This window comes from Microtus pennsylvanicus, chromosome 1 (genome assembly GCF_037038515.1).
Source record: "Microtus pennsylvanicus isolate mMicPen1 chromosome 1, mMicPen1.hap1, whole genome shotgun sequence".
NCBI lineage: Eukaryota > Metazoa > Chordata > Mammalia > Rodentia > Cricetidae > Microtus > Microtus pennsylvanicus.
Genome location: NC_134579.1, coordinates 76,054,665 through 76,064,822, shown reverse-complemented (window position 1 = coordinate 76,064,822; position 10,158 = coordinate 76,054,665).

Sequence of the window (10,158 nt, the reverse complement as noted above, 5' to 3'; positions counted from 1 at the left end):
TTTGGTCACACATGCCTTTAATCCCAGCACTCGGGAGGCAGAGGCAGGCGGATCTCTGTGAGTTCAAGGCCAGCCTGGCCTACAAGAGCTAGTTCCAGGACAGGCTCCAAAGCTACAGAGAAACCCTGTCTTGAAAAACCATAAAAAAATAATATTCTTGGGGCTGGAGAGATGGCTCAGAGGTTAAGAGCATTGCTGCTCTTCCAAAGGTCCTGAGTTCACTTCCCAGCAACCACATGGTGGCTCACAACCATCTGTAATGAGATCTGGTGCCCTCTTCTGGCCTGCAGGCATACATGGGAGGAATGCTGTATACATAATTAATAAATAAATAAGTTTAAAAAAATAATATTCTACAACAGCTGTACTTCTAAAATACTTGAGATGACCAGGCTAGAGGATAATTTGATTTATAGTTTCTGAGGTTCCAGTCCATGTTCATTTGGCCCTGTTGCTCTAGAGGTCCTGTGTCTAAGCAGAGTGTCCCGGCAGGATGTGTGGTGAAGGAAGTCATTCACCTTATGGTCAAGAGCAGAGAGATAGGGCCAGCCTCCCAGTACCCCGGAAGGGCACGCCCCAGTGCTCTAGCTTCCTCCAGTGAGGCCCATGTTCAAAAGTCCCACCATCTCCCAGTCTCAACAGTAGGCTTTTTTCTTTAACATAAATTTTTTATGGTCCCCTGGGAATTTCACACCCTGCACTCTCATTCCACTCCCCTCCCAGTGCTCCATATCCTTCCCTTACCCCACAGAACCCCCAAAAGTAAATTAAAAAAATCAAACCAAAGCAAGCAAGCAAACAAACAAAAATAAAACAAAGCAAAACAAGCAAAACCCAACCCCCCCGCAAAACCCCTGTTTGCTCCTCCATCTTTCCTGCCTCTCCAACACCTCTTCATTCCTCCTGGTGGCACTGGGAACCATGGAATGTCATAATCCATACCCTTAGTTCTGTCAGCGCTAAGTAGCAAATGTTCATTGCGGTGAGTCACTGGTCTGGTTCAAGGCCGCTGGTTTCCAGTGCACCATCATCACTGGATCCTCACCGGAACCCCTTTTTGATATCCTGAGCCACCCTAAATTACGGAGAGCCCCTGGGTATTGTTCCACCGGATCAGTCCCTTCAGGAGCTCCAGCAGGTCCTAGAGGGGGCCTGCGTGGTAGCTGAGCTGGTTGGTCCAGTCCACTGGGGCCATCCCTCTTCAGGAGAGGGACAGAACCAGCTCCCCTACACCCATGCCATCAGGGTCAGTTCTCCCTTGCCCATGATGAAAGGTGGGGTCACCTCTCTGGAGTATGAGGTGGGGGTGGGGGAGAGGCAGCTCTCCCACGAGAGTTGTGGCCAGCTGTCTTGCTGCAGTGTCCAGTGAGGGGCAGGGCCAGCTTTCACAGGGTCAATGAAGGGCAAGGCTGGCTCAACACGACCTTTGGATTTCAACACACATGGCTCTTATTTGGCCCCCTGAGGCGACAAGGGCCACAGACATCAACACAGATCCTGGCTGACAAGGCCCTCAGTTGCCTCTCGGACCCAACAGCAGCCTTTTAAAGGGCACTCGTCATTCAACCTGGAGTACATGTGTCCTAAGCCTCCAGCTACTTGTCCCGCAGCAGCGGGTAACCAACACACTTTCTAAATGGCCGTTCACAAACGCCTTGCTCTTTGGCTTTTCTTGGTCTCCACCAGGGAGAGAACCCCAGCAGACAGGGTCTCTTTCTTGTTGGGAGGGACAAGGTCTCTGGCCCCATTCTTCTTGCATGGAACGTGCATCCTGGTCCCTTTTACCCTTTCTCTGTCTCCAGAGATCAGGGCTGGAGAAAGAAGAATTGGTCATAAGTGAGAGACACATCAGTTGCTCTTCCTGTTGCTGGACAAAAAGCCCTGCTTTAGGGAGGAAGGGCTCCTTTGCCTTCCCCTGTGAGGGCGGGGCAGTCTCACGTAAGCGTGGAGGCAGGACTGCAAGGCAGATGCTCACATCCTCCCCACAGTGAGGGGGCAGAGGGAGAGGAACGCTGGTGCTCAGCTCAGCTCTCCTTTTTACTCAGTCCCGGGCCCCAGCCTAGGGTATGGTGCTGCCCCTATGCAAGGTGAGTCTTCACCTTCCTGGGAACCCTCACGGAGTAGTGTTCCCATAGCAACTGGAAATCTGCCTGAGTTGACAGTGGAGACCTTTACAATGTGGGGACCTGGGTCCTCACATCTACCCATGTTTAGACTGAAGTGCTAAATGAACAAGTTAGACACCCCACTGAGCCATTCTGTGGGGAGCGAGGAAGGCTGGGGGTGGGGACAGACTACAGACATGCTGGGAACTCCAGGATGTTCCCACGATGCTGACTGTACTGGTTAAAAATACCATCAATACCAAAAATTACAAAGTGTGTAACTAATCTTGCTACCTAGAGCCAAGAAAAATAAACTCTAGTCAAACAATGTATGGCCCCCAGAGAGGGAGTCCAGTATAGGGAAACGTCTATGGCCCCAGCCAGCCAGAGTCAGCACCCTCTCTCTGTCAGGCCCTGCCCTGAATGGGACCGCTAGCCTGCTCCTAGCTCCTCCTGTGGAAAGCGGGCTGAGCTGTGCCAGGCTTGGTTGCCCCTGTTTGGTGGTCCCGGCTCACCACTTCAAGCGTTTCCGTTGCTCCACCCCCACCAGCCCCTGAACTCCAATTCATCCTGGTTGTTTCTAGTCTTAGCTGGACCCTGGCTGGGGCAGGAATGGCACCCTGGGATGTGCCTTTTGAGCCTGTACCCAAAGAAAGCAAATGTGTTCAGGAATGCCCAGCTTATCACAGGAGAGGCCAGGTGCTCTTGGCAACAGTCAGGAAAGCCAATGGTGCCAGGAGGCATGAGCACCTGCCAGCTAGGGAGCCTCTCCCTTGGTTTCTGGATAACACTAAGTTGCTAGAGATGACCGTGTGTGGCAAGGCAGGTCTGTAATCCCAGCCTTGGCCTGAAGCAGGGAAAGAAGAGCAAGTTCCCCACTTCCAGGCTAGCCTGGGCTACAGAGTGAGATCCTGTCTCAAAAAAAAAAAAAAAAAAAAAAACCTCAAACAAACAAAAAACAAAAAGATGCTTGCTAATAGAGAAATAAGACATAAAACATAGCAGACGGTGATGGCGGTAATGGCGTATAACTTTAATCCCAACATTCAGGAGGGAGAGGCAGGCAGATCTTTGTGAGTTTAAGGCCAGCCTGGTAACAAAGAGAGTTTCAGGACAGCCAGTACTACAAAGAGAAACCCTGTCTCAAACAACAGACAACAAACAAACAAATACTTTAAAAAAACCAAAGTAATGGAAGAAGAAGAGATGACTCAGTGGTTAAGAGCGCCTACTGCTCTTGCAGAGGACTTGAGTCCTGTGCTCAGAAGCCACAGGGCAGTTTACGACTATCTGTAACTCCAGTTCTAGGTATCTGATGCCTTCTGTCCTCTCAGGCACCAGGCACACATGTGGGCCACATGAACACATGCAGACAAAACATTCATGCCCACAAAATAAAATATATAAATAAAAAACCTTATTTTTAGCTGGGGTATAAAATAACAAGTCTGTGTTGGAAAAGAATAATCTTAGTGTTGAACAAAGGATGGAAAGTTGGTTTTTGCTAAAAGGGTGTGTCAAAATGTATATTGGATTAGTGAGCAGCGCACTTGGCTAGACCGGCCTCTGTCCTTTATCACTGACTCTGGTGTTGACTGCTCAGCCTGTTGCAGCTGTTCTCATCTGGTGCTAAGGCTAATTGGCACAAAGCCTAAGAGGACCTTCAGGAAATGCGAGCCCTTGCTGGGCTGGGCTGGTTAGCTTTTGTAGAACCATGCATTTTCAGGCCGCATTGTGCTGCTCATAGCCACATTCCCCCCCCCCATTCCCGCCCCCAGTAGCCCCTAGCTTTCGTGTCATGCTTAAGATACGGCAGCTACATTCGCTGCGACACTATTCACAGCAGCCAAGATAAGGAATCAGCTCTGGTATCTATCAGCAGACGACTGGGTCAAGATGGCGCGGTATATATACTCAACTGAGTTGTATTCGTCTACAAAAATAAAATGGCATCATTTGCGGCAAAACGAATGCAGAAAAATGAGAGCACCAGGTTAAGCAAAAAAGTCAGGCTAAGATACATAAACAAAGCTCATGTTTTCTCTCACACGTGGCTCTGAAACTTCGGTTCTGGGGTGGAGGTGGCTGAGAGCCGGTCCTTCATATAGAAATCAGAAGCTGGGCAGGTGTACAGCTCTCACAGGCGAGCAGGAACTGATCCGGGCGGCTCCTGGTGCCGACAGACTCTGCCCACCACGCTCAGAGACCTCATCAGCCCCCATACCTTGTCCTTGGGAGGCGGCAGCAGAGTTGTCTGTGTGTTGGGGCCTCTTCCCAGAGAGCCCCAAACTGCCCAGCTTCCGAAGAAGCTTGTGTAGAGAGCGAAGGCCGCAGAGTCAAAGGGCTGCAGCTGCTGGAGAGAAGGCGGCTATCTGTGTGGCCGCAGGCGAGGGGCCAGCGCTGCAGCGTCCGAGCACAGAGACAGTCAGGGACAGCCTGCTCATCCACAATTCCAGGGCCGCAGACAGGGGAGGTCAGGCATGCCTTCTCTGCTGGGTGGGCTGGTGATGCCTGCTCCTCCCCAACTCAGCAGACCTGCCCTGCCCCTCTGAGCCTTGCATTTGCTTTTATATTTATTTATTTGTTGGGAGGGGTTCGTTAGTTTCGGGAACAGAATCTCATGCTTCCCAGGCTAACCTCAAACTGACTATGTAGCTGAGGCTGGACTTCTCAAACACCTCTTCTCAAACACTGGTAAAACAGGCACAAGTCACCGTCCCAGCAGTGCCGTTCCCCGTCCCCGCCCCTCCTCGTTCTTTCCCCTGTATCCATCCCCCGTGTCTCTTCCCCTTCCTTCCCATTGCCCCTTTCTCTGACGTGGTCTCCCTATGCAGCTCAGGAAGGCCTCTCCAATTCTGAGGCACATTCTCATTTCAAAGAAACATTTATTATAATTTTAACATAAAATGCCTTCTTTATAGGAAATTTTAAAACTCAAAGAAAGACCTAGGGATAAAAGGCCAGTCGCCAGTCCCCGGGACCCACTACTGACTTGGTGAGTGCCTACCCTGTGGCAGGCTACACAGACTGACAACCTTGTCCCCAGGGGCCGACCTGACCTCAATACGCAAATAAGTCTTTGCTACAGCGGGGCGGAGCGTGGGACCCGGGCGGCGCCGGGATGGGAGGGGGTGGGAGGGCGGACGGGCTACGCAAACTCCCCAGTCTCCCAGGCTGTGCGGTTTGCGGGAGGGTGGGGGAGGGGTGCCTGCCTTGCCAACTGGAGAGGTCTGCAGGCGACGGGGCCCCGGGACTCAGTCCACACTGCTGCGGTCAGCATGAACCACGGGAACCCCACCTTCCCAGCTCTGGCATGCATACGCCACCGACTAACCAGAACCCAGTGGTCTGGGCATGGAGAATGTCTCAATAAAACTGGGGAGAAGGGTGGAAGGATGGGCAAGACTAGAGAGAGGGAGAGAGGAAAGGAAGGGTGGGAAGAAGGATGGGGGTGGGGGCAGCGAGCAGGAGAGAGAAACCCAGTGAGACACAGAGAGAGTGGAGGAGGCGTACAAGGAGAAACAGAGTGTGTTTACTTCTAAGCGCAAGCCCGACTTCATTCCCGGGTTCCTACCTAGTCCAGACCTCGGAACCTCAGGCAGCAAGGTCACTTTAAACTGTGGCAGGGCGACCTGAGTGATTTAGTCAGTCCCCACCGACAGGCGGCCTCCGATCCCAGATATCAGGCAGATGGACAGCAAATGTCGTCCCTGGATCTCTGTGGGGCGCCTGCGGCACAGAAATTGCTAGGGTTTTTTGTTTGTTTGTTTGTTTGTTTTTTGGTGTAGTTTTAGTTTAAGTTGGTCTTAGTTACCCAGAGTGGGGCTGAGCCTCACGGCTCTAACTCCTCCTAAAGACAAGGTTCTGCTCCAGCAAAGAGTGGTCATGTAGGGTAGAGGGTGAGGAAGCTGAAGGAAAATCTCTTGGTGATCTACCGATATGTTGTTGTTTGTTTTTTACTCTTTGGCTCTTTTACTCTTCGTTCTTTGCTCTTTCGGGGGGGGGGGGGTCTACCGCCCAGCTCCCAAATAAATCACACACGGAGCCTAATCTTTTTTATAAATGCCGGGCCTTAGCTTGGCTTGTTTCTTGCCAGCTTTTCTTAACTTAAATTATCCCAACTACCTTTTGCCTCTGGGATTTTTTTCTTTTATTACTCCTGTATATCTTCATTTCACTCTTACTCCGCGATTGGCTGTGGCTGGGTGGCTGGCCTCTATGGGCTTCTCTCCTTGTTCTCTTCTTCCTTCCTTTCTAATGGTCTTCTCCTTCTGTTTATTCTCTCTGCCTGCCAGCCCTGTCTATTCTTTCTCCTGACTTGCTATTGGTCATTCAGCTCTTTATTAGACCAATCAGGTGTTTTAGACAGGCAAAGTAACACCGCTTCAGAGTTAAACAAATGCAACATAAAAGAATATGAGACATCTTTGCATCGTTAAACAAATGCTTCACAGCATAAACAAATGTAATGCATCTTAAATCAATATTCCACAGCACAGACACAGGACACAGTCGATGGTAGCAGACACCAAACACACACACAGACACACACACAGGACACACTCAGAGACACATGCACACATAAACACACACTGACACACACACATAAATACACACGCAGACACAGGCTGATATACATGCAGACACACAGACACATATACACAGACTAATACACAGACACATACAGAAACACATGAGAAATGAAGAGACACAGACACATATACATACACGCACATAAACACGGGCAGAAACATGCACAAAGACACACAGACGTACAGACACACACAAGCGCACGAACACACAGGCACACACACATACACACACACAAGGTTGTGAGAGCCTTAGAGGGATTGCTTACAAAGCATCCATAGGTGCCAAGCTCTGAAGCTGCCCAGGTCCCTGACACAAGCACCCAGCTATTTTCAGAGGCTTCCCCAATGTTCCCTGGCGCTTCAAACCAGAACTTGTGAAACTTCCACTCGTGATCCTTTCCCCCTGAGGAGGTTTTGCACAGCCATGAGTACAAAGGCATATGAATGAGATCTATAAAATCAATTTTTCGGATAACAAACCATACAGAAATTTATTTTAAAAATGCCTTTAGTAAACCTATAGTTTTACCATTTATTAAAAATACCCCCAACATTTCCATGCTAATAAGATAAATGTACTTATTTATTTTTACCTTAAGAATTAAAATTTGGGGGCTAGAGAGCTGTCTCAGTGGTTAAGAGCACTGACTGCTCTTCTAGAGGTCCTGGGCTCATCTCCCAACACTCACACGGCAGCTCACAACTGTCTGTAACTCCAGTTCCAAGGGATCTGACACCCTCACCCAGACACACATGCAGGTAAAAACCTATGCAATAAAATATGAATACAAAAATCACTAAAATATTTTTTTCAAAAGAATGAAAATTTGAGCTGGGCTCAGTGGCTCAAGCCTTTAATCTCAGCACTGGAGAAGCAGAGGCTGCAGATCTCTGAGTTTGAGGCCAAGTTGATCTACACAGCAAGTTCCGGGACATCCAGAACTATAGTGTGAGACTCTGTCTCAAAAACAAACAAAACTTTTCAGGGCCAACTGAATTTTTTAGATGTATTTTAATATGTTGTGTGTCTGTGTCTGCCACAGGTAGATACTCATAGAGGCCAGAAGGGGGCGTTAGGTCCTCTGGAGCTGGAGTTATGCAGGTGGTGAACATGGAACTCAGGTCCTGTGGAAGAGCAGCGAGTTCCCTTAACAACAGGTGGCTGTCCAAGTCACTCAGCTGTTATTTTCTAGTTGCTGACAGCAAAAATGCCACTTCACATGAGTAGAATAGTATAAAATAGCAGAAAGATGCCTCTGGCCATTTCAAAAATTTCTGGAAATCTTATCCTAATACCTCCCCAAATCCATTGAATGTTCTTTATGAAATGAAGTGCGATCAACAACTCAGGTGGCAATTTTTAAAAAAAATATTCTAGGACAATTCAATATAAAGAGCAACTAATTTGCTCCAGACCGAGGAAAGCCAATAGGAAATAGTAAAAGCCTTTACTTGTGTGTGTAATTAAACTGGTATGTTTATATAAGAGATGAGAACTGTGTGTAAGCAATCAAATTACTGCAGTTCATAGCATGCAGTAGTCTTCGATCTGAGCTGATGCAGTGAGGCGTTTGCTGGTGCTTGGTGCATGTGGACTGCAGCATGCATAATCCAGTCTGCAGTGATGTGCTGTGAGGCATGGCACACGTGCACTGCAGTGTGCAGAACCCAGTCTGCTGTGAGGTGCAGCTCAGCGTGGCGCACACGCACTGCAGTGTGCAGACCCCAGTCTGCAGTGAGGTGCAGCTCAGCGTGGCGCATACGCACTGCAGTGTGCAGACCCCAGTCTGCAGTGAGGTGCAGCTTGGCATGGTGCACATGCACTGCAGTGTGCAGGATGCAGTCTGCTGTAAGGTGCAGCTCAGCGTGGCGCACATGCACTGCAGTGTGCAGAACCCAGTCTGCTGTGAGGTGCAGCTCAGCATGGTCCACATGCACTGCAGTGTGCAGACCCCAGTCTGCAGTGAGGTGCAGCTTGGCATGCCGCACATGCACTGCAGTGTGCAGGACGCAGTCTGCAGTGAAGCACGGCGAATGTGCACTGCAGCATTGATTTCCTAGCCTGCCGTGAAGTCCCATGCTGTAACCTAGATGAGCACTGATAGAATAACCTTGGATTCATTATGAGTTTGATTTTGAATTACTTTTTGTGTGTCAAACATTAAAAACCTCTTGCTGTTACCAACTTTCACTACTCTCCATATTCAGTTAGGTGCCCGATATGTTGTTGTAACCCACAGTGTAAGAGGCCATAACTTGGAGGTAGCAAGAGGATTGGCTGGGTGAAAGCACTTGCTGGCAAGCCCGGCAGCCTGCCTTGGATCCTGGGAACTCACAGTGGAAGGAGAGTACTGACTCCCAACAGCTCACCACACATGCATGCCTTGACACGGCTATGATCATAATCACACACAATAATGACTGCATATAAATAAAACTCTTAAAGGAGGATGGGGGGATAGCTCAATGGTTAAGAGCACTTGCTGCTTTTGCAGAGGACCTGGGTTTGACTCCCAGCGCCTAGGTGGTGGCTCACAACTGCTTGTAACTCCATGGGCACCTGCACAGACATAACCCCGTACATACACCCAGGCAACATACGCATAAAATGAATGAACGTATGAATCTTTTAAAACTATTTAAGAAAAAGAAGTTGGGCTTTACATTACCTCTGTGTGGCCTCTAGCAACACACTGTTGGGTAGCTGTAGTCCCAGGACATGGAGGGCAGAGGCAAGACATCCTCAGCTGCACAAGGATGTCTTGTGCAATACCAGACTGTCTCAAAAAGCCAAAAGAACAAAAACCCATCTCCAGATTACGTTGTGTGCATGTGTGTGCAGGTGTACGTGCCTGTGTGTGGAGGTCAGAGGTCAACCGCAGGCACCCTTTCTTAGCCACTGTCCACGCTGGTTTGTGGTTGGTGTTTGTTTGGAGACAGGGTCTTATATATAGCACTGGCAGGCCTGGAAACTGCTTTGTAGACCAGGCTGGCTGTGGACTCAAAAGAGATTCTCTTGCCTTTGCCTCCTGAGAGCTGGTGTTAAAGTCACATGCCACCACACCTGGTAGTTCCTTTTGAGACAGTTTCTCACTGATCTGGAGCTCTACAAGTAGGCAAGGCTGGCTGCCAGGAGCTCAGGATCCCGTTCCTGCCGCTTTGCTAGCCCCGGGGTTCCCAGGTGGGCCGCCACAGTGGCTGTTTTCAGATGGTCTTTGAGGACTGAGCTCAGCCCTCATGCTTTTCAATAAGCGCGTGCAGACTGAACATCACCACAGACCTGGAAGATTTAAAAACAGTTTTTTATGAATGGATGCTTTTCCTGCATGTGTCTATGTACCACATGGGTGCCTGGTACCTATAGAAGCCAGAAGAGGGTCAGATCCCCTGGGATTGGAGTTACAGTGAGTTGTAAGCTGATGCATGGGTGCTGAGCCATCTTACCAGCCCTAGGAATACAA